Below are 23,140 nucleotides of genomic sequence, written 5' to 3'. Positions count from 1 at the left end.
ATCAAAGGTTAAGCATGGAATTAGAAATTTCATTACCCATCAATATCAAACAAGTCAAGAAGCACCAAGATTAACCAAGAAATTCTCAACAATTGAGTAAAAAAATTCAACACCATTATTAAAATAAGAAATTTAGAAAAGAAACTAAAAACAAGTTATAAGAACCAGATTAAAATACAATGGATGATAATAAGCAACTGCAACATATGAAAAAAAATGAAAAATAAGAAAAATGAGAAGTGGAAATTTGAAAAGGGAGGAAGAGAGAAAGTAAGAAAAGGAAGAAGAAAGAAGAGGAAAGGAGAGAAGAAAAGAAAAGGAAAGAAGAAGAAAGGAGAAAGAAGAAAGAAAAGAATAGAGGAGGAGAAAAGAAAACAGAGCAGAAAACAGGGTAGGCAGGGCGCGGAATCGACGCGTGGGCGCCATGTGCGCGCGCGCGTGGGTGGCAGGATGGACAAGCGACACGTAAGCGTCCTGTACGCTTGAGCGTGGATGGTGAGAGTGTAAATCGACGCGTCCGTGTGATGTACACGTACGTGTGGGTGCAGCTGTGCATTTCGCTTTGTGTAAGCGTGGTGTTCACGCAACTCTCGGGTTCCATGTATCGAGCCATGTTGACGCTTTGATGCGTACACATGCCTGCCCCCCCCCCCTCCTTTTTTTACATATGAAAACAGAAACAGGGCACTCTCCTAATCTACAAGCATTCTAAAACAATCAAAATTCACATTTAACAACAAATATTTTTTTGATTTTGAAATATTTTTCACATACAAAAGACACAAAACTTACACTTCAAACAAAATACAATCTAACAACAACTATTCTAATCATGAAATGAATTTAACAGACAATCTATCAATAAAAAGAAAATGTATAAGAGTGTGTAAAGTGGAATGGACTTTCAGATTTTAAAACTCTGTCAAAAACTTTGTACTTTGTAGATAGTATTTATCCCCTCCTTTTTTCGATTTTCAAAAATGCTGGGAAACTAATATCATTCGGCTAATAATTATTGGATTTATCAAAAAACAAATCTAATAAAACAAAAATAAAAACTATTTTTTTAAAAAAAAATTATTCTATTATTATTATTATTATCTTCTTTTCTCTTTATTTTTTTTCCAACATAATAATTTTATTTATGACCACTAGCTAATTATCATTATGACCAACTACTATGACTGACCACTATTTTTGACTACCTAAATTATAAATCTTAAATTCTATAAAAAAATATAAATTTTATATTTTAAACCGTAAATTTTAAATTTTAAATTTTAAATTATCAACTTAAATTCTAAATTTTAAATTTGTTTTTTCTTTGTTTTACTTTTAAATTTTTTTTAGTTGAGTTTTAACCACAACTAAAAAATAGATTACTACAGACAGATTTACAAACAGATTTAGTCTTTATTACAGATAAATTTTTGGTTACCGACGGATTTTGTCCCTCTGTAAAAGCCCCGTCGAAAATTATTTACCGACGAATTTTTTCTGTCAAAAAATTACAGACGAATTTTTACCAGTTACCGACGGATTTTTCCTCTGTAAATTTTCTATCCATTTCCCAAAGGCAACGAACTTTCCGACGAATTTCCTGTCTGTAATTACAGACGGATTTTTCGACGGATTTTTCATCTGTAATTACAGACAGATTTTCCGACGGATTTTTCGTCGGTAATTACAGCTAGATTTTTTGACGAATTTTTCTTCTGTAATTTGAACTTTGGAAAATCATCTTACACTCTGATTACAGACAGAAAATCCGTCTGTAAATCCGTTAGTAAGGTAAAATATAATTTTTGTATTTTTCTAATTACAAAATAAACTTATTTTCATACAAAATAAATACAAATTTTTATCTAATTTATATTCGAATATTTATAATATTTCAAAAAATAAACAAATTCATCGTATTATCAAACTAAAAAAAAAGTACTATAATAAACAAGCAAGTCAATATAATTCAAAATATAAACAAAATATATTGATACATCAACTATAATCCTCAATGTATTATTCAACCATACTAAAACTATCAACCATACTAAAAGCTGTGTTATTTTCCATACTAAAACAGAAATTGAAAAACTCCAAAATCTCCAGATCAATTTAGACCTCAGATACAATAATCTCTCAACTGAAATCCCAGCTTTTTTTGGGAATCTGTTGAAATTAGAAGCACTTGATCTTTCTCACAATCAACTCACTGGAGAAGTCCCTCCACAAGTTGGTGACATGAGCAGCTTGGGAGTGCTTGATCTCTCCTACAATAACCTTCAAGAAAAATTGGACAGGAAATTCCCTCATTGGCCGGACGAGGCATTCGAAGGGAACCAACAGCTTTGTGGAAGCCCTCTTGATCACTGCAACAGTGATGATGCTTCTAGCAGAGATCAATCAGGCCTAACTGCATCATCAGTAGTGGTAATATCTGCCATTTCAACTCTAGCCACAGTTGCACTATTTATACTTGCATTCAAAGCCTTCTTTAGGTATGAGCATAACGTTTGAAAAGTTTGTCATACACCTATGCTGAGATGATCACTAGTCTTATCCATTTGCAAACATCAAAATTTGACCCCACAAAATCCTTGAAGTTGTTGAATTTTTCAGTTGGGTCCTAAGGCAAGTCCTGAAAGGTGCATTAGCAGTTAAAAAAAATGGAAAAGAAAAAGAAATATCATTTACATGATAAGTATTGAGAGTACCTTCTCCCAATCAGAATTGAAGAGAATGTCCGCTGTTACTACACCCTCCAGCAGAAGAATCATGATCATGCTCACCATATACTGGCTTTGAATTAAGGTCATTAATCTCAAAATTATAGAAAGTGCAGCAAGCCAAATGTTCCACTTAGTTAACCAATAAAAAGTCTTTTTTCTTTAATATTTTCTTTAATAACTTAATTACAAGAATAATAATCATAAATTGAGAAGTATTATGTGTGATTCAATTTGTTAGCTATTCCATTCTACCGTATACACTTGACACGAGCAATGAAAAAGGATACACATGAAAGACAATAACCATTCATGCTACCTGCTGCCATATGTGCTAGACATGTTACCACACACATGAAAACACCAGTGCAAATTAAAGTATAAGCAAACCTGCAACAAAAAGTGAAAGCATAGGAGCATAAACCACTACTTCAAATCAAAAGCTCTAATATTAGTTAGTATATAACATGGTTCTAATCATTAGTACTAATGTCATTATTAATTTATTACTAATGAAGAATGATAACAGAAGGAAGATTTATTTTGAGAATAAAATAAATACATAAATGGAAGTATAATTGATTACCATGTCTCAGATACAAATTCAAAAGTAGGTGGTACATCTTATCTTTCTTCTAGCCAAATTTTGATTATCCATAAATCATAAATAATCATTGACATGCCTACCATTCCCATGATAGAATTAAAGAATTTAAAGAATGACCTTACGGTTCTTGCAATTGGGATCATGTTAGAGAGAATAAATTATAAATTAATATACCTTATTTTCAATCTATTAAGACTTTCAAGTCTCCATACTTGAATTCTTTAATACCTTATGTTATGCTCTCTCTATGTCATATACCTTTCAATCATTTTCATGTAATTATGGGCTTTTTTATTTAAACAGAGTAAGATATAGTGCATGAGAGATTTTATTTAAATCACAATATACAATTTTTTCATTATTACCAAATTAAATACCGACCAAAAAAGGTAAAGACTAAAGAACTAATAAAGATGCATGGGAAGTACATTCTTTTTTTATGTTTCTGGTATGTTATCCATGTGAAGTTGGTAAAGAGAAGCTAAGTGTAATTTAGGTTTCTTTATTTTGTCTTCAGAATGATTAACATATCTGAAAAAGGTTCGATGTTATGTAATTTATGTGGGTCCTATATATATATAGAGCCTTGCTCATCACCCTTTCTAATTATATGTTTGTGGCATAGTTCCTTTTATAAATTGAATCATGACACAACAATATAAGTTTTTGGCATGATCATCACCAAGCTAAGACGGCATTTAAGAAAGTAAATTTTGGTTTCAATCATGGTCTTATCATTGTACACAAGTGGCACTTGTTTATTGAGAAGCAAGGATTGGGGAGAAATTTTACCTCCACTCTCTTATTCAGGATGTCAAGATCACCGCGATTATTGTCAGTTAAAGCACAGTGCCGTATAAGATACTCAATGAACAACTCTCCAGATGAACCAACCAAGTAACAATGTGAAGCCATAACCACAATTAACTACAAGAAAAGAAGGAAGGCAGGAAAAACCAAAAGAAAGTGAAGGGTAAGAAACTGTGTTAGTTCAGAAGTAAATTACATGAACATGGTTCATAATGGATTATCTCAGAAAGTGCTTTTCGAACACCTAAACTCGGCTCCTCTAGCAAGGACTTTACAGCTTCAACAAGTAGAGGTATTTTACTATGCCAAGCTTCAAATAACCTTCAGATAAGAATTGTAGGTCAGTTTGCATAAGATAATAACACACAGTAACTGTTAAGGTACCAAATTAGTCATATCCCTCAACCCAAATATAGTCTAAGTTTTTTGGTAAGGTAGTTCATGGCCTGGTGGTATTAGAGCTCTTATAACCAAATGCGACCAAGAGTTCAATCCTTGTTTACGACTCAATCTTCCAAATAAAAGCTGAATTTCAGTAGAAGATACAGTGGGCCCAAGCATTGTCAGGGCTGCAGCCCCAAAAAATGTTATTGCCTGATGCGATTTGAAGGTATAAAGCTATTCATGTATCTACCGAACAAATTAAGCTTTCTGAAAATATGATTCATGACAATTATCACCAGCAACAGAAAAGCAAGAACCTTGGTAAAAGATGCTTCAAAACACAAAGTCCACCAAAGGTCAATGTTTCTTCCTTCACCCTGCATTTCTGAAAGAAAAAGAAAAGTAGGCCAGAAAGGCAACACTTTTATATCATATTAGGAGAAACAAAATAATTTTCTCCTTGGAAAAGGAAGAAACATCAGTGCAAATAAGGCACCTTCCTCAACATAACACACAGGCTAACAAAAATACGTAAAAGAAATAGGACATGATTCAACTTTAAATCAAACTAGAAACTAGTTCAACTGATTGCCTTCCTTCATCTAATGTTTAGTCTGGGTCTAATTTCTTCTAGCAAGTTATTTAGCTTTACATGGTATAACTTAATCTCCCTTCGGCTTACTATTCTTTTCCTTTTTTATCAACAGAATAGAAAATTCACTTCAACTAGATTTTCAACAACTTACATTTACAAGAAACAGAAACAAATCATCTGGATACACCAAGCCAACTGTGAGAAAGCAACGTTGCACCTCATTATACATCTGCCAAACATTATTGAATTAAAAAAGAACATTTAACCTTTTTCATCAACAATCAGTGTCATAAATACTCAATAAGGTTGGAATCTTACAGTAAGCACAGATAGTATTACCTTAAGTCCAATTGAGAAATCTGATTGATCTTTGCTGTCATTATTTATAGAAACTACAGGTAGAAGTGTTGATAGAGTAAGCGTCAAATCCTGTAAATAACGAGTGTTTATTTTTAACTTTATTTATGGAAAAGGTGTTTTGTTTTAAATCTCTGAAGTAATTAGAAACAATAAAATACAGATAACAAACCCACTGACAGAAAGAAAAGCATACAATCTAAATTAGAAACATTTACAAATGCTAAAAGTTGCAGTAAATAAATAAATAAGAGCAAGAAGTTAAACAAATAGCACAATTAAAATATGAACCACACAAAACTCAATTCAGGGAACCATAAGGATTTTTAAAAATAGAAGTACTCATGAAATGCATCATCCTGGTGTCTAGTCATCAAAATAAAAGTTCAGGCACATTAAGAAACCGTTGTGATTTAAAGAAAATACATATTTGATACTTACTATTTCCGTACGGGTGGAAGTTCTTCTTGTAGTAACGTGCAAGGCGGTGGATCCGGCTCTCTACCAAAATCAACCTGAATTTGGAGTCCTTGTCCTTCCTATTCCTCTCCAAGTGCTTCCTGTTTGAGATAGCCTTCTTGATCAAGTGGTATAGATCTTCAGGTATTTCAGAAGCAAGACCTATTGAAAAAAAAAACAACACAAGAAACATTGTATACATTTCACATATCAACATAAAAAGCAAATTTATATGAACAAGTAACAATGCGTAATGCGTATCATGGACCTTCAATATAAACAAAATCAATAACAGCAAGCGAATATTCATATATTCATCTAATGGAATCAAAGGATTGGCGTTCCTTCACAGAAAGCTTGCCATATCTGTCTTTGTAATAAAACCCTAAATTATTTTGAGAAGATAAAAACTCAAAGAAAAATTGATAAACCTAAAATTCGCACAGAAAAATTGAGCCCTAAGTAACAGAATCATAAAATCAGAGTATACCTCTTTATAGTCGTGGAGTGTTGCCCGGGGGAGCCTGGTGGTTGCTCCGAGGAGAATCTCACAGATGACGATGTTGGACACGGTGGCGAAAATGTGGAAGAAAAACGCCGATGGTAGCCAAAAGAGGAGGAGAAGCGCGTGGGGACGAGGGGGAGGCTCCGGGAGCAAAATCGGCAGAGGTGTATGAAGCAAAGGGGTAGCGTTGATTGAAACTTGTGCGATGAGGAGACGCGACGCAAGCGGCGGCGGCAGCGGCGGAAGAAGAAGCTCATGGAAGGAGAGAGGAAGAAGCTCGTTTTAGTTGAATGGAATGGAGTGTGAATGGAGCTTGAGAGAGTGGGGTAGAATTAGGTTTAATCTAACATTTTCTGATGGAAAATTTAAATTACAGACGGATTTTCCGTCTGTAAACATTTCCTACGAAAAAAATTAATTTTACCGACAGAATTATTGACGGATTTTATTTTCCGTCTGTAATTTATGCTAATTCATTTTCTTGTTTTCCGATGAAAAATTCTTCTGAAATTCTGTTTGTATTTCTGTAGGATAAAATCCGTCGGAAATATCTGTCTGTAATAACTAGTTTTCTAGTAGTGAATTTGGAGGTTTTTATTGGTTTTAATTTTGGATATTTCTTTTTAATGATCAATTATTCACTTTTTATTGGTTGAAAAGTATTGTCTTTTCAAACTTCATTTTATAAAATGAGATTAATTTTATTTGATTTATAGTTCCAAATTGATGTTACAAACATCACTTAGATAGTTTATGATTGAATCAAATACTTCTGTCACTACAACGGAGGCAGGAATTGGCGGCGGTTTTTTTATTGATTAGCGGCGCTTTTAACGGTTTAAAACCGCCGCAAAATCAAATGCCGGCGGTTCATAGGACCGCCATGGATATGGGTGCCGGGATTGGGTTTGGCGGCGGTTTTCATAAACCGCTGGTATAACCGCCACTAAACCAATATTTTGCGGCAATCGTTCAAAAAACCGCCACTATTTCAGTGAGTGGATTTAAAAATTAAATTGCAGCCGCAATTTCATAAATGAGCTTAAAAAAACTGACTAATTACAATAATTTATACCATTTTTATTTACTATAACCTATTTTCTTTACATCATGTTTATTAAACTTGAGATATTAATATAAAAAACACTATATAAACAACATTAAAAACTCATAGATAAAATGACAAACCTTGAGGAGATGAGCAATCAAGGCTGAAAAAAATATACCAAAAACAAGAATAATGAACCAAAAACAAAATGTACCAATGCTCTGCCTATAAAACACATACAGTTGCTTTCTTTCTAGCTTTGCAATTTCATCTTTAAGAGCCTCCACCATCTTAGAATCTTCCTTCTGAAGATAAAGATTTGTTATTAGAAACAAAAATCCAAAATTTAAACTAAGACAAGTACCAAATGGAAGGAAGATTAGAACAGCAGCTATACTACAGACATGTCATTTTTTATTACTACTACCAATGAACCATTGCTTTGGTTGATGGTTCTGCAACTAAGAAGAATAATCTTGTAGCCTACAAACTGAAGATTAAATTTTATTCTACTAAAAGGGTATTATAACAGAGTACTTCTGCTTTACATTCAACTATAGCCACCTCTGAAGAATCGGTGCATTTGTTGTATCTTGAAAGTGTTCTTTTCATTCTGTGAATTGGGACCACAATTTAGAAAAATAAATGCATTTAGTGGGAAATGAACGGTCCCCACATTTCAAACTCACTTAAGTCAATTGAATCACAGAATAAAGCAAAGCAAAAAAGGCTTGAAAAAACAAAGTTGTTTCATCTTAATGATTGAATAATGCATATCATGCATCTATCTCATAATCTCATTCATCAACTAATCATAAATATCATAATTCAACAAAGTAACCTTTGCAATAGCATGCAAATGCAATGCATTAAACTGAGCAAGTTGTGAAAAACACCTTGACTTAAAATAAAAGGATTAACCAGCAAGAAACAAATGGACTTACAAACCCAACTCAGAATAAGATCGGGAAGTGATTGAGCCTCTCCAAACTTGAAGATAAAAAAAAGTACTAATCCATACATAAACATTTTCTTTATGGAAGATAACAAGACAAAAACAAACAATAGAAGAAAATAAAATGAGAAACATGAAATGCAAGAGAATAATGTTTGCAGCTGCATGATAAACCACTATTTTATGGTTTATCTTGTGCTCAATTGAGTGGATTTTATCAACTCTTTACCCACTTATTCATACTATTTGCATGGTTTTACATTTGCCTTCCTAATTATGTGCTTTGATTGAAAACATGCTTCTTTGACCTTAAATTCCCTATGTTTAATCCTCTCTTATTATCATTAGATGCCTTGATATGTGTGTTAAGTGATTTCAGAGATTACAGAGCAGGAATGGCTCAGAGGATGCAAAGGAAGCATGCAAAAGTGGAAGGAATACAAGAAGTTGGAGAAATTGCTAAGCTGTACAGCCTGACCTCTACGCACTCAAACAGCTATAACTTTAGCTACAGAGGTCCAAACGATGCGGTTCCAGTTGCATTGGAAAGCTAACATCTGGGGCTTCGATTTGATATATAATATACCATAGTTGCTCTGACGCTAGGCGATGCGAACGCGTACTTTACGCGGACGCGTCGTAGTAGCAAAAATCAGCGTGGCAGATTTCTTCTCCAGCGATTTCTGGGCTGTTTTCGACCCAGTTTGCGGCTCAAAAAACACAGATTAGACGCTATAAAGTGGGAGAATCCATTCATTTATAATAACAAGCTCACAATACACAATTTTAGGATTTAGATGTAGTTTTTAGAGAGAGAGGTTCTCTCCTCTCTCTTAGGATTTAGTTTTAGGATTTAGGATTATTTCTTCTTCATCACAGGTTCAATATTCCTTTTATTTTATATTTCTCTTTTACTTTCAGATGCTTTAATACTTGTATTAGTTATGTTGCCTAATTGGCTTATAAACTCCATGTTAGAATTGATTTCTTTATTTAATATAATTTGAGGTATTTCAGAATTATGATTGCTTTCTTTTATTTATATAAATAATTTAGATTTTTCCCTTTTGGCTTTGGTTGAGTCATTGGAGACACTTGAGTTATCAAACTCATTGTTGATTGAAAATTGGAATTCTTCAAGAATTAATTCGGGTTCCAATAACTCTAACTTTTCCCAAGGAAAACTAGGACTTGAGGAATCAGAATTAATTCATCCACTTAACTTACCTTCATAGTTAGAGGTTAACAAAGTGGAAGAAAAATCCAATTCTCATTACAATTGATAAGGATAGCCAGGATAGGACTTCCAGTTTTCATACCTTGCCAAGAGTCTATTTTATAGTTATTTATTTTATTCTTATTATCATTCAACATACTGCTTCCTTACTTTCAAAACCCCCAATTTACAAGACTCATAACCAATAATAAGAACATACCTCCCTGTAATTCCTTGAGAAGATGACCCGAGGTTTAAATACTCGATTTTCAATTTTAAAGGGGTTTGTTACTTGTGACAACTAAAACGTTTGTAAGAAAGGTTGATTGCTTGGTTTAGTAACTATACTTGCAACAAGAGTTTACTATAACTTCTAAACCATCAATCTCCAGTTCTTCACTGCACCAATAACATATTTTATTTACCTTAGGTAATGGAGTAGGCTCCTCATTAACCTTCAAATTCAAAGCCTCCAATCCAAGGTCTTGTACAAAAAGTTTAGGTAACAAATTGAGGAACAAGACTAGAATTCAACACAACATGTATGTTTATATTATATAAAATATATCCAAATTCACTAAAAATTGTTTCACATAATAGCAAGGTTAAAAAAAAGGTGTAATTACCATCTACTAGTATTTGAATCTAAAACTGTTACACTATCGGGCAATTGAGAAGGAACATGAAGGGACATATTCTGTAGTTTCTTTTGCTGCTTCAATGAGGCACTGATAAATTTCTATAAGTAGGCCAGAAAATTAAACCAAATTCAATGGTCATTCACTTGCACATAAACAGTTTTCTCAACAATTTTAAACTTTTAGCTGAAAAGGGTTTCCATTATAAGAAGTTAATACAAAATAATCCAACACAATTTTGTTTTCATATAGTCTCTAGTGTAAATAATTAATGATTAATGATTGTACCTTTGTAGCTAGCTACAACAACAAATGAGAACCAAATAAAACTATATCATTATTTCCATGAGGCCTCAAATGAAGCAACTCACAGAGAGCAGGAGCAGCAGCAATCCAAAAACAATTCTCTTCCAAGTATAGCTTTAAACACTTTCCAAATAGCACAAAACCAAGGTTCAAATACGAACAAGCACCATCAAATATTTCTCAATAATCATGTTTCTAAATCACCTCTTTCATCATATACAATAAGAAAACACACACACACACACACACACACACAGCAAGAGCAGCAGCAATCCAAAAACAATTCTCTTCCAAGTATAGCTCTAAACACTTTCCAAATAGCACAAAACCAAGGTTCAAATACGAACAAGAACCATCAAATATTTCTGAATAATCATATTTCTGAATCACCTCTTTCATCATATACAATAAGAAAACACACACACACACACACACACACAGCAGGAGCAGCAGTAATCCAAAAACAATTCTCTTCCAAGTATAGCTTTAAACACTTTTCAAATAGCACAAAACCAAGGTTCAAATACGAACAAGCACCATCAAATATTTCTGAATAATCATATTTCTAAATCACCTCTTTCATCATATACAATAAGAGTATATTACTATAACCTTTACACTCAATCAAATGATTTAATCAGCATTGTCATCATCATCAAAATATTCATCTTCACTATCATCAATACCATTTTCATCAAATTTGAGAAGAAAACAAGTGAATAAAAGCAAATGAAAATTAAAAAAAAATCCCACTTTATTTCTAATGCTTACGCAATCAAAATAAGCACAAAAATGCTGCATGTTTAATAGAGATTTAAAAAAAAGAAGTCTTTAGCAGCCAAAATCTCATATAAAAAGGTGAATAAGAAAATAAAACCCGAGTAAAGAAATAAAAGGAAGAAGGAGAAGAATCTGAGATGGTGGTGGTGGCCGAAGGCGACTGTGGCAAGAATCTCGTGCAACTGCAGCAAATTCATACCACAGATAGAGCAAATTTGGTGGAAGAAAGGAAGCAGGGGAGCACTACTTTGGGGTCAGGGCCAGTAGAAGCAGCGCCAATTGAAGCTCATGGAGTAAGGGTTAGGGTTAACGAGATTTGGGGAGCTCATGGAGCAATGGATTTCATAGTAAAATTACACAAAAATCAATTAGCTAAAATAAAAATTGCACTTGTAACAAACACAATTGGCTAGTTTAATTAGACAAATTTCAATAATTCACCTCGTTTTGCTGCTCGAGCAACGTAAAAAAATGAAATCAGTGACCTAGGAGAAAAAAGAAGACAAAATAAGAAAACAAATTCCCAAACAAACAAACAAACAAACAAAGGAAGAAAGAGTAGAACCAATGATGCATGGTGATGGTGGAAGGCTGGCAGTGACACAGACTGGAGGCGACAGAAGCAGGACACTCATCCATCTACAGCAGATTCGAACAACGCACGCGTAGAACGAGATGGCAAGCAGATCCAGAGGAAGAGACGAAACAGAGAAGCTTGACATCGGCAGAAGCAGCGTCGATAAAAGTTCGGGACGAAGGTCGGAGTAGATAACAACCAGAGACGATGGCCAGAGAAGTCGATGAATGAGCAGGTACAAGAAGAATGAAAAATAGAATAGAAAGAGGGCAAGTTGAGGCGGGACCCTTGATGGATTAAAAGAGTCAGGTTAGTGGCGCGTTTGTAAAAATTGCTGTAAATCAAGTTATACAGCTGCTCTTCTCAAAATCGCAGCTAGATTCACCGTTAAATTGGCAAATTATGGCGGCTATCAAAACAGACACTAATAATTGGCCGCTATCTTCCATTTCTGTCGTAGTGTGTTGTTATGGAAATTCATGATATGGTGTAAGTTCAAGCTGCTTTATTTGTTAAGATTTCCTCATAGTAAAAATGTAAAATATAATTCTGTGTGTTGGAATTTCCCTCATTTTCAAAAAGGTCTAATATTGTTGATGATTGATTTTCATTTCCTTAATAAATCCTTCTTCATTAAATAATTTTACTTTTCTTAGAAAAAGTATATGTAAATCGCATTAGATGAATTAAGATTTATTATATTTATTCTCTTAATTAACGTACTTAATATTATTCACTACAAAAAAAGGCCTATGGTTACGGTTTAGTAAAAAGAGTGACTGATGAGCGGATAATTTATACCCTTTTTGGCATTATTTTTACATAATTTTTAGTATGTTTTAATTACTTTTTATTATATCTTTATTAGTTTTCATTCAAAAATTATATTTCTGGACTTTACTATGAGTTTGTGTGTTTTCTATGATTTCAGGTATTTTCTGGCTGAAATCGAGGGACCTGAGCAAAAATCTGATTCAGAGGTTGAAAAAGGACTGTAAATGCTGTTGGATTCTGACCTCCCTGTACTCGAAGTGGATTTTCTGGAGCTATAGAAGCCCAATTGGCGCGCTCTTAAATGCGTTGGAAAGTAGACATCCTGGGATTTCTAGCAATATATAATAGCTCATACTTTGCCCGAGATTTGATGGCCCAAACTAGCGTTAAAATTCAGCCTAAAATATCTTGGCGTAAAACGCCCAAACTGGCACCAGAATTGGAGTTAAACGCCCAAACTGGCACCAAAGCTGGCGTTTAACTCCAGGAACAGCCTAAGCACGAAAAAGTTTCAATGCTTAGCCCAAGCACACACCAAGTGGGCCCTAGAAGTGGATTTCTGCACTATCTGCACTTAGTTACTCATTTTCTATAAACACTAGTTACAAGTTTAGTATAAAAACTACTTTTAGAGATTTATTTTAAAAAGAGAGTTTTTGATCAATCGAATACTATCATCTATTGTACACGTTTGGAGGCTGGCCTCACGGCAATGCCTAGACCTTTCACTTATGTATTTTCTACGGTGGAGTTTCTACACCCCATAGATTAAGGTGTGAAGCTCTGCTATTCTTCATGAATTAATACAAGTACTATTGTTTTTCTATTCAATTCACGCCTACTTCTTCTCTAAGATATTCACTCGCACTTCAACCTGATGAATGTGATGACCCGTGACGCTCATCATCATTCTCACTTATGAACGCGTGCTTGACAACCACTTCCGTTCTATCTACAATAGCTTGAGTGTGTATCTCTTGGCTTCCTGGTTCACAACGCATGGTTGCCTCTCTTGACAACAGAGCATTCCATTCCATGAGATCAAAGTCTTCGTGGTATAGGCTAGAACCATTGGCAGCATTCCTGAGATCCGGAAAGTCTAAACCTTGTCTGTGGTATTCCGAGTAGGATCTGGGAAGGGATGACTGTGACGAGCTTCAAACCTGCGAATGTGGGGGCACAAGAGACAGTGTGCAAAAGGACAATGGTCATATTCCGACGCTAGCGGGAACCGACAGATGATTAGCCGTGCGGTGACAGCGCATATGGATTTGTTTTCATCCGAGAGGATCATACAGCTTGCCATGGAAGGAGGTAACGCATGGTTGGAAGAAGACAATAGGAAAGCAGAGGTTCAGAAGTAACAAAGCATCTCCAGATGCTTATCTGAAATTCCCACTGCTCGATTCTTTGTTCCCGGCTTTCATGAGCTATTTTCTTCTACAAGCCTATTTGTACTTCATTTTTATGATTTGAATTAGTAAAATCCAGTTCATATTTATTATTGGAGAATTTATTTACTTTTAAACCAAGTAGGAAAAAGCATTCTTCATGTAGTTGGATTCATATAGATAGGTTGCATTTCATACATTCTACCATTCCTCTTCACCCCTTTATAGTTTCTCTTGAGCTTAGTATGAGGACATGCTAATGTTTAAGTGTGAGGAGGTTGATAAACCACTATTTTGTGGTTTATCTTGTGCTTAATTGAGTGAATTTTATCAATCTTTCATACACTTGTTCATATAAAATGCATGTTTTACATTCTCCTTCCTGATTTTGTGCTATGATTGAAAACATGTTTTCTTTGGTCTTAATTTGCTAATATTAATCCTCTCTTATTACCATTAGATGCCTTGATATGTGTGTTAAGTGATTTCAGAGTTTATAGGGCAGGAATGGCTTAGAGGATGGAAAGGAAGCATGCAAAAATGGAAGGAATACAAGAAGTTGAAGAAATTGCTAAGCTGTCCAGCCTGACCTCTTCGCACTCAAACGGTCATAACTTGAGCTACAAAGGTCCAAATGATGTGGTTCCAGTTGCGTTGAAAAGATAACATCCGGGGCTTCGATTTGATATATAATTTGTCATAGCTGCCCTGACGCCAGGTGATGCGAACGTCTGGATCACGCGGACGCGTGACCTGGCAAAAATGCAATCCACGCAAACGCGTGGACGGCGCCTCCGTGTCACTTTTCCGCAACCTGAATGTAATAGAATACGCTGGGGGCGATTTCTGGGCTGTTTTTGACCCAGTATTTGGCCCGGAAAACACATATTAGAGGCTATAAAGTGGGAGAATGTATCCATTCATCAGACATGTCTTCCATTATTCACTTTTCATAATTTAGATGTAGTTTTTAGAGAGAGAGGTTCCCTCTTCTCTCTTAGGATTTAGGATTAGGATTCCTCTTAAAGGATTTAGAACTATTTCTACTCAATTTTCAGGTTCAATGTTCCTTTTATTTATTTTTCCAATTTGGTTCATGAATTCTCATGTTTAACTTGATTTCTTTTATTTAATGCAATTTGAGGTATTTCAGACTTATCACTTCTTCTATTGTTTGTTATTAATTGATGTTCTAAGTTAGATCCTAACTTGATTTTAGAGTTGATTAATATTTGGAGACCCTTGAGTTGAATTACTCAAGAGTTAAATTATAATTGGGTTCATTGTTGGCTGGCTCTCTAGTCACTAACGCTAATCCTTCCCAAGGGAGAGGATTAGAACTTGTGAATAGAAGTAGACTTCCAACTTACTTGACTTTCTTTTACTTTACTTGGTAAAGGATAACTAAGTAGAGGCAACCTTCAATTATCAATTGATCTTGAGAAAAATTCAACAAGGATAGAACTTCCGATTAATCTCTCCTAATCAAGGCTTTTTATTGTTATTATTTTATCTCCTCTGCCATTGCTATTCTTGCTTTTTATCTTAATCAAAAACCCCAAAACACACTTTTTCATAACCAATAATAAGAACACCTCCCTGCAATTCCTTGAGAAGACGACCCGAGGTTTGAATACTTCGGTTATCAATTTTAAAAGGGGTTTGTTACTTATGACAGCCAAAACGTTTGTAAGAAAGGACTTTTGTTGGTTTAGAAGCTATACTTGCAACGGAAATTTATTCTGAATTCTAGACCACGCAAAAGTTCTCTCTCCATTTTGAAGAGAGAATGTAAAACATGCATTTTATATGAACAAGTGTATGAAAGATTGATAAAATCCACTCAATTAAACACAAGATAAACCATAAAATAGTGGTTTATCACCCACCAATGAATTACATAAGTAACTTTATCTTATTTTATATTTTATTTATATTTTAATTATTAAAACCTCATAACCATTTGAATCTGCCTGACTGAGATTTACAAGGATGACCATAGCTTGCTTCAAGCCGACAATCTCCGTGGGATCGACCCTTACTCACGTAAGGTATTACTTGGATGACCCAGTGCACTTGCTGGTTAGTTGTGCAGAGTTGTGAAAAAGAGTTGAGATTAAGATTGTGCGTACCAAGTTTTTGGCGCCATTGTTAGAGATCACAATTTCGTGCACCAGTGACCATAGATTTATGGTCACAGTTTTGGATCTATGGTCACGGTTTTTTATCGTGGCCTATTCTCTCGTGGCCATAGTTCTATGGTCACGGTTTTTTTATCTATGGTCACGGTTATAATTTTCAAATTCTGACATTTTAGGCCACGTTTTTTCACCATGACCATAGGTTAATCTATGGTCACGCGTAAAAACCGTGACCATAGCCTTATTTATGGTCACAGTTTTTACTGTGACCATAGCATCTATGGTCACCACTCCTGAAAATCGTGACCATAGCCTCTATGGTTACCCCTCTTTAAAACCGTGACCATAGCCTTATCTATGGCACGATTTTTACCGTGGCCATAGCTCTATGGTCACCCCTCCATAAACCGTGACCATAGCCTTATCTATGGTCACGGTGAACCTTTATGGTCACCCATCCTTAAAATCGTGACCATAGATAAGTTGTGATGATAATTACATCCCAAAATGATGATAATTACAAAATAAATCTAAAAATGAAAAATGATAATCAACAATTAAGATAAGTTGTGATTAAAGTAACCAACTAACATATCAATATAGTTGAGTGAATACACTTATCTCAATCTCAGTTTTATACAATGCTATAGACACTAACACTAAGTAGAAACTATTAACAGAATTGTTCCACAGACGTGAGAGCAATACAATTCAAACTCTGCTAGGATAGATTGTTTCTGGTATTGGTATTCTTCCTTCCCAACGCTCGGAAACTTTTGTTTCACCCACTTTACTATATGAAAGCTTAGCACCTGCTTCATTAACATGCAAAGCAAAGTCACATTAGATATAAACACTTACATTTATTTTTTTTCAACTTAAGAAAAAAACATATCAGCAATATATATATATACATTACACATATACTAAAAATTAAAAACTTTTAAAAGTTTAGACAAGTATTTAACCTTACACATCTAAATTTTGCTCAGATTCACCAAAGTTAACATCGATCCAGAGAAAGAACAGCAACAACAACTCTAAAAAATCAACATTCAACAAATAAACAAAAAGAATAGCAACAACTCTAAAATTTGCTCAGGTTCACCAAAATTAGCATCAAAGTAGAGAAATAACAGCAACAAGCCAACAACAACTCTAAAAACTAAATGAAACAGCAACAATCATATTCAACAACCACCAAATTCACCGAAATCAACATTGAACTAGAGAAAAAATAGGATTGAAAACTGGAGCTCACCTGGTTGAGAAGACCACCACCACTACCCGAGGGAGCAGATGCTGCTTCACTGGTTCCGACGAAGCGAACGCAGGAAATATATACTCTTGGGAATAGAAAATTGCTCTTGGGTTGCCTCAGGGCAACAGATAAATAAACAAACATTTTTTGGGTTGCCTTAAGCAACGAATAAATAAACAAACATCTCTTGGGTTGCCTCAAGCAACAGATAAATAAGCAAACATCTCTTGGGTTGCCTCGATGCAACAGATAAACAAATAAATATGTCTTGGGATGCTTCAAGCAACAAACATACAAATAAATATCTCTTTATTATATTACTCTTTTCTCAAAAGAATTGTTGAAGTTATCATCAAGCCTTAAATTTATTTTAATTAAATCCTTATACTTTTATAAAAAATTCGGACATAATTTTCTCTAAAAATAGGACTTAGCCACTCTTTCGGGTTCCCTTTTTCTCCACATCTCGCCAACCTCTTATCAGCAATTGCCATAACAATATATATTCTCAAAAGCATTTGATAATAGTAAAGAAAATATATTTCTTAAATTCCATATCCAACGTAATCACTAAAGCAACTCGGCAGCCCAATCTCAAATTTGTTTTTAAAATATCAAATGATTTTGGAATTGCACAAACTTTATGCCCAAACGACCGTCTCCGATTAAGCTTTCTAAATAACGAAAAATCATAATTTTTTGCTTACTCTAGCTTCGGAAATAGAAGTAAAACCATGACTGCTCTGCAGTGTCTTAAAAACCAGAAAATAGTAGCAGTGTACGACATTCAAAATTCCATATCAAATTTAAATTAAATTTAACCACCTTTATACTGGTATATTGTTTCAATTATCTTATACTATACCATGGATAAAACTTAAACTATAATTAAAACGAATTTGGCATTATAAGTGGTCACTGATAATGGGTTAGTTTTTCATCCTTTATTAAGTTATTAAATCATTTTTTATATTATTAAGTTCTAAATCATTTTTTAATTTAAAATTAATAATATTCAACTTAATTTTTTATTTATAAAATTAGATTTAAAATTTTAATATTTAAAGTAAATTATATAAAATTATTATTAGTTTTTAATTATTAAAATTTTTAAATTTTAAAAAGATAAAATATTTAAAATTATAAAAAAATACATAAAAATCTTAATTAATTAAAACTCAAATGATTAAAACTGTGACCATAGAGCCTTTTAGGTCACCTTCCCAAAACTGTGACTATAGATTCCTTTAAGTCACCCCCAAAACCGTGACCATAGGCCCTTTTAGGTCACCCTTTTTAAAAACTGTAACCATAGACTCTTTTTGGTCACTATAAAAAATTGTGACCATAGACCCCTTTAAGTCACCCCCTAAAACCATGACCATAGACCCCTTTAGGTCACCCCCCAAAACCGTGACCATAGACTCCTTTAGGTCACCCCCCAAAACCGTGACTATAGACCCTTTTTGGTCACTGTAAAAAACCATGACCATAGACACCTTTAGGTTACCCCCAAAACCGTGATCATAGACCCTTTTAGGCCACCCCCAAAACCGTGACCATAGACCTTTTTAGGTCACCCCCCAAAACCGTGACTATAGACCCTTTTAGGTCACCCATTTTTGAAAAACCGTGACCATAGCCCCTTTTTGGTCACTGTAAAAAACCGTGACCATAGTCCTTTTTAGGTCACCTCCAAACCGTGACCATAGACCCTTTTAGGCCACCTCCCAAAACTGTGACCATAGACCTCTTTAGGTCACCCCCAAAACCTGACCATAGACCCTTTTAGGCCACATTTTTTTTGAAAAATCGTGACCATAGACTCCTTTTTAGTCACTATAAAAAACTGACCATAGACCATTTTAGGTCATCTCTCAAAACTGTGACTATAGACCTTTTTAGCCCTTTTTTAAAAAAACTGTGATCATAGACCCTTTTAGACCACCTTTTTTAAAAAATCGTGACCATAGATACTCTATGGTCACCCTTTCCAAAAAATTGTGACTATAACTTTTTTTTTGTCAATCTAAAAAATCGTGACTATAGAGAATCTATGGTCATCACAGTATCGTAATCAAAAAAACCGTGATCATAGACCCAAAATATTGTAGCGATCCTTAACTAACTCTCATTCATAACCTGTAATTTTAGAATTTTCTAGATAGTACAATTGTATAACTATAAGAAGTTGGCTACAGTTATTTTACCATGTTGATCCCATAAAGGAAAAAAATAAGGTCAGTTTAGAGCAACAAAAACATGCACGATTCCTATGACAAGAGAATAAGTATGCTGACATTTACATCATACAATACATCATATCTAATTAATGATAGAAATCAAGACAGGACTAAAGGAAAGGTTTTGTAGGCATAAGATATGAGAAATATTTTTTTTTGGTGACTATATGAGAAATATGATATAAGGTACACTTATTTATAGATGATAAATAAATTAAAAAATAATCAAATAATAAATATCTAATACTATCAATATTTAATCTTTAATATATTTATTTTATAAAATTCAAATTTTTAATGTATTTATTTCATAATTATGAAAGTTAAAAATTTTATTTATGATAATTTTTGTGTCCTAAAAATAGATATTAATTAGTTAAACGCATAATATAAATATAAGTGAATTCATCATTTAGATTTAGCTTGAGTTTTCTCTAATACTAGGTCAAGTGTATAATGATAGAATATTTCTAAGTCAGCAGTTATTGGATTTAGGAAGAAAAGATTAATGAAAAGATTCATTATGCTTGTAAAGTTGGTCATGAAAAAAAAAGTGGAAGGTGATTTTGAATTGTTTCTTTGTCAAGTATAATGTTATTTGAATATTAAAAAAATACTAAAAAGTTAGTAGAATTTATTATTTTTTATATTTATTTCATCAGTAATATTTAAAAATATAGGCTAAAAATATGTTATTGAGTTGCTAGATTAAAGAAATTAAATTAATAATGACTAAAAATATTAGTAAAAAATAATAAATTCTGTTAATTTTTAATTTTTTTAATATAACATTATTTTATGAATAATATATAGAATCAATATATTTTTATTATTATTAAATGAGATGTATATATAAAATCTAAATTAATATTAATAAACTAAAATTCTTTTCTCTTTGTTTAATAATTAATAAAAATATATTGATAGGAAACCATATTGGTAGAAATCTAAATTGATACTATATTTATTAATAACTAACATGTATATATATATATGAATGACATTTTTTATTATCAATAAAAGCAAAGATAAAAAGGGAAGGGGTAACAACTAACAAGGGAACATGTAAGCTGATGAGATTTTTGTCTGTGTGAGCAAATCATTTTGATGGATATGCTATGCAGAAATGTGTGCTGAAAACTTTGAAAGACACCAAAAAGAGATTTTGACTAAAATGGCGATATAAATGGCCGACATCTTTTTCCCCGGACCCCATATCCCTTTCATCTCTCTTCTTCCCTCCTTTCCTAGCAACTATTAGTTCTCTCCTCTCGGTTGGTGACCTCTCATTTTCTCTATTTGCCATCTTTTCTTCTACAAAGTTTTTACTTTGATTTTGGTGTGTCTATGCTTTTATATCTTTATATATAGCTGGTTCAGTGTGTGGACTATACTTGTGTGTCAGGAAACGTTGAATTGATGATTTTGAACACGAACCATACATGCTATAGTCGACCACCTATTTTAATTTGATTTAATAAGTAATCATACTTTTCGGGATTGCATATCATCATTTAGATCACAGGATTAATGTTGAACGCCACATGTGAATAACAAGCTAGGGGATTATAGTTACATTCCCCGTCACAATTTATGAGAAACTTTTCAATAAATTCTTCACTTATGAAGTTCAAAATTGTTAACACTGAATGCAGGCGACAATATTTTTTTAGTATTTCTTGTAGCTTTTGAGATAAATTATTATTACGATTATTGTTTGCTTTAAGTACGTAGGTATTTACAGTTTCTTTGATATTTCAAATGAACTTTTACATGCAAAATGTTATTATTAGTTTCATCAGGTCACTATTTAAGTGTCCTGTACGTATACTGTTCATCAATTCCATTATTTTTTCCATGACTTTTAAAATGGTTATATTAAAGTATTAAATACTTTTGATAATAGTATATTCGATAATATATTCAACAATGAGAAACACCAAAATTATAGGTTCGCCAAACATTTTTGTAATATATCTATAGTTACATTTCTTATGAATTTTCTATACATCAAAACAATATTTTTATTTATTGTTTTATTTAAAAAATAGTTAATAAAAATACGATTTTACAGAAAGTGTCAACAAGATGTTAATCTACATTAAAAGAGTAACTTTATAATAATGGAATATACCTCCCATTCGAGTTAATTGAATTATGACTAATAGTCGACAAATTTTTAGACGGTCTTTAATAAATAAGAATTGTTATACTTCTTTTTAATTAAACAATTTTTAAACCTTTTTTTTATATTTTATATCAATGGTTTAAATTTAGCTTTTAGAATTTAGGATTTAAATTAAAGAGGAGTCTTAAAATATTGACTGAGTATCTCTGTGTGACTCCAAAGTCACATGTTTAAGTCATAAAAATATTCACTAATTTAATTATTAGCTTAGACTGCGTATATTATACTCATTGAGTGCCACTATTTTTCAGAACCTACATTAACGCAGAATGTCTGTGCACCAAATTATTTTATGTTAGAGTTTATGGTTTAAATTTAGAATTTATAGATATTTTATTTTTTATTTTTTTATTTTTTTAATCTTTATTAACAAGTTAATTTTGAAGAATGTAATACTTTTTATTTTTTAAAAAATATATTAGTATTTGTTCATTTTTTTAACCAATTTAAATTAGTTATTCAGTTAGTTCATTCATTTATTTAAATAAGTATTAAATATTAGAATGTCGATTTATGTATACAACAGTTCATCCAAATACTTTGGAAAACAAAACATTAGCATTGGTTAATAATAGTCTAATAGAGGAAAGTATCGTTGTTTTTGTTCTTTAACGTTTGGGGTAAGTTCTAAAGTTGTTCCTAACGTTTCAATCGTCCTATTTAAGTCTCTAATGTTTCAAAAATGACTCAATATTGTCCTGCCGTTAGGGATCGATTAACAGAATAGACGGCGGAACAAAATTGAGACGATTTTGAAACGTTAGGGACTTAAATAGGACGAAAACGTTGGGAACAAAAATGATACATAGAAATAAGTTTTTATTTTATCCTTCAATAATATCATTTTTTTACTATATATAGTATTCAATTATTTTTTAATCACATTAAATTACACTTAATCATATTACTTTCATTTTAAATAAATTAATTTTCTTATAATTTTACTCTTAAAGATTTGTAGTTATCAAAAAATATTTGTAGAATGACTAGTATATAAACTTGCAGAAAAGAAAAAAATAATATATATACAATAAAATATGAATTATACCGTTTGTTTCTAATGTATCAAAATTCTTTAAAATTATAAAAAATAAGTTTATTTAAAATGAAAGTAATGTGATTAAGTGTAATTTATTTAGATGTAATTAAAAAATAATTGAATACTATGTACAGTAAAAA

General features: G+C 32.7%; 1 long non-coding RNA gene across 2 annotated transcripts; it reads right to left on the bottom strand.

Moving 5' to 3' along the window:
* Nucleotides 1–1,965: 1,965 nt before the first annotated feature.
* Nucleotides 1,966–6,766, bottom strand: LOC112722100 (uncharacterized). Of its 2 annotated transcripts, XR_003162486.3 has the most exons (10): nt 6,429–6,766; nt 5,921–6,100; nt 5,462–5,551; nt 5,274–5,351; nt 4,845–4,912; nt 4,388–4,464; nt 4,126–4,260; nt 3,017–3,116; nt 2,715–2,795; nt 1,966–2,638 (listed from the first exon to the last, which is right to left on the bottom strand). It is a non-coding gene; the product is annotated as an uncharacterized lncRNA (long non-coding RNA). The 2 variants fall into 2 exon arrangements; XR_011867586.1 differs by lacking the exon at nt 4,388–4,464.
* Between the last annotated feature and the right edge of the window lie 16,374 nt (nt 6,767–23,140).

Source organism: Arachis hypogaea, chromosome 11, assembly GCF_003086295.3.
Source record: "Arachis hypogaea cultivar Tifrunner chromosome 11, arahy.Tifrunner.gnm2.J5K5, whole genome shotgun sequence".
NCBI classification, from domain to species: domain Eukaryota; kingdom Viridiplantae; phylum Streptophyta; class Magnoliopsida; order Fabales; family Fabaceae; genus Arachis; species Arachis hypogaea.
Note: the sequence above shows the minus strand (reverse complement) of the source record. Positions and strands in the feature narration are given on the sequence as shown.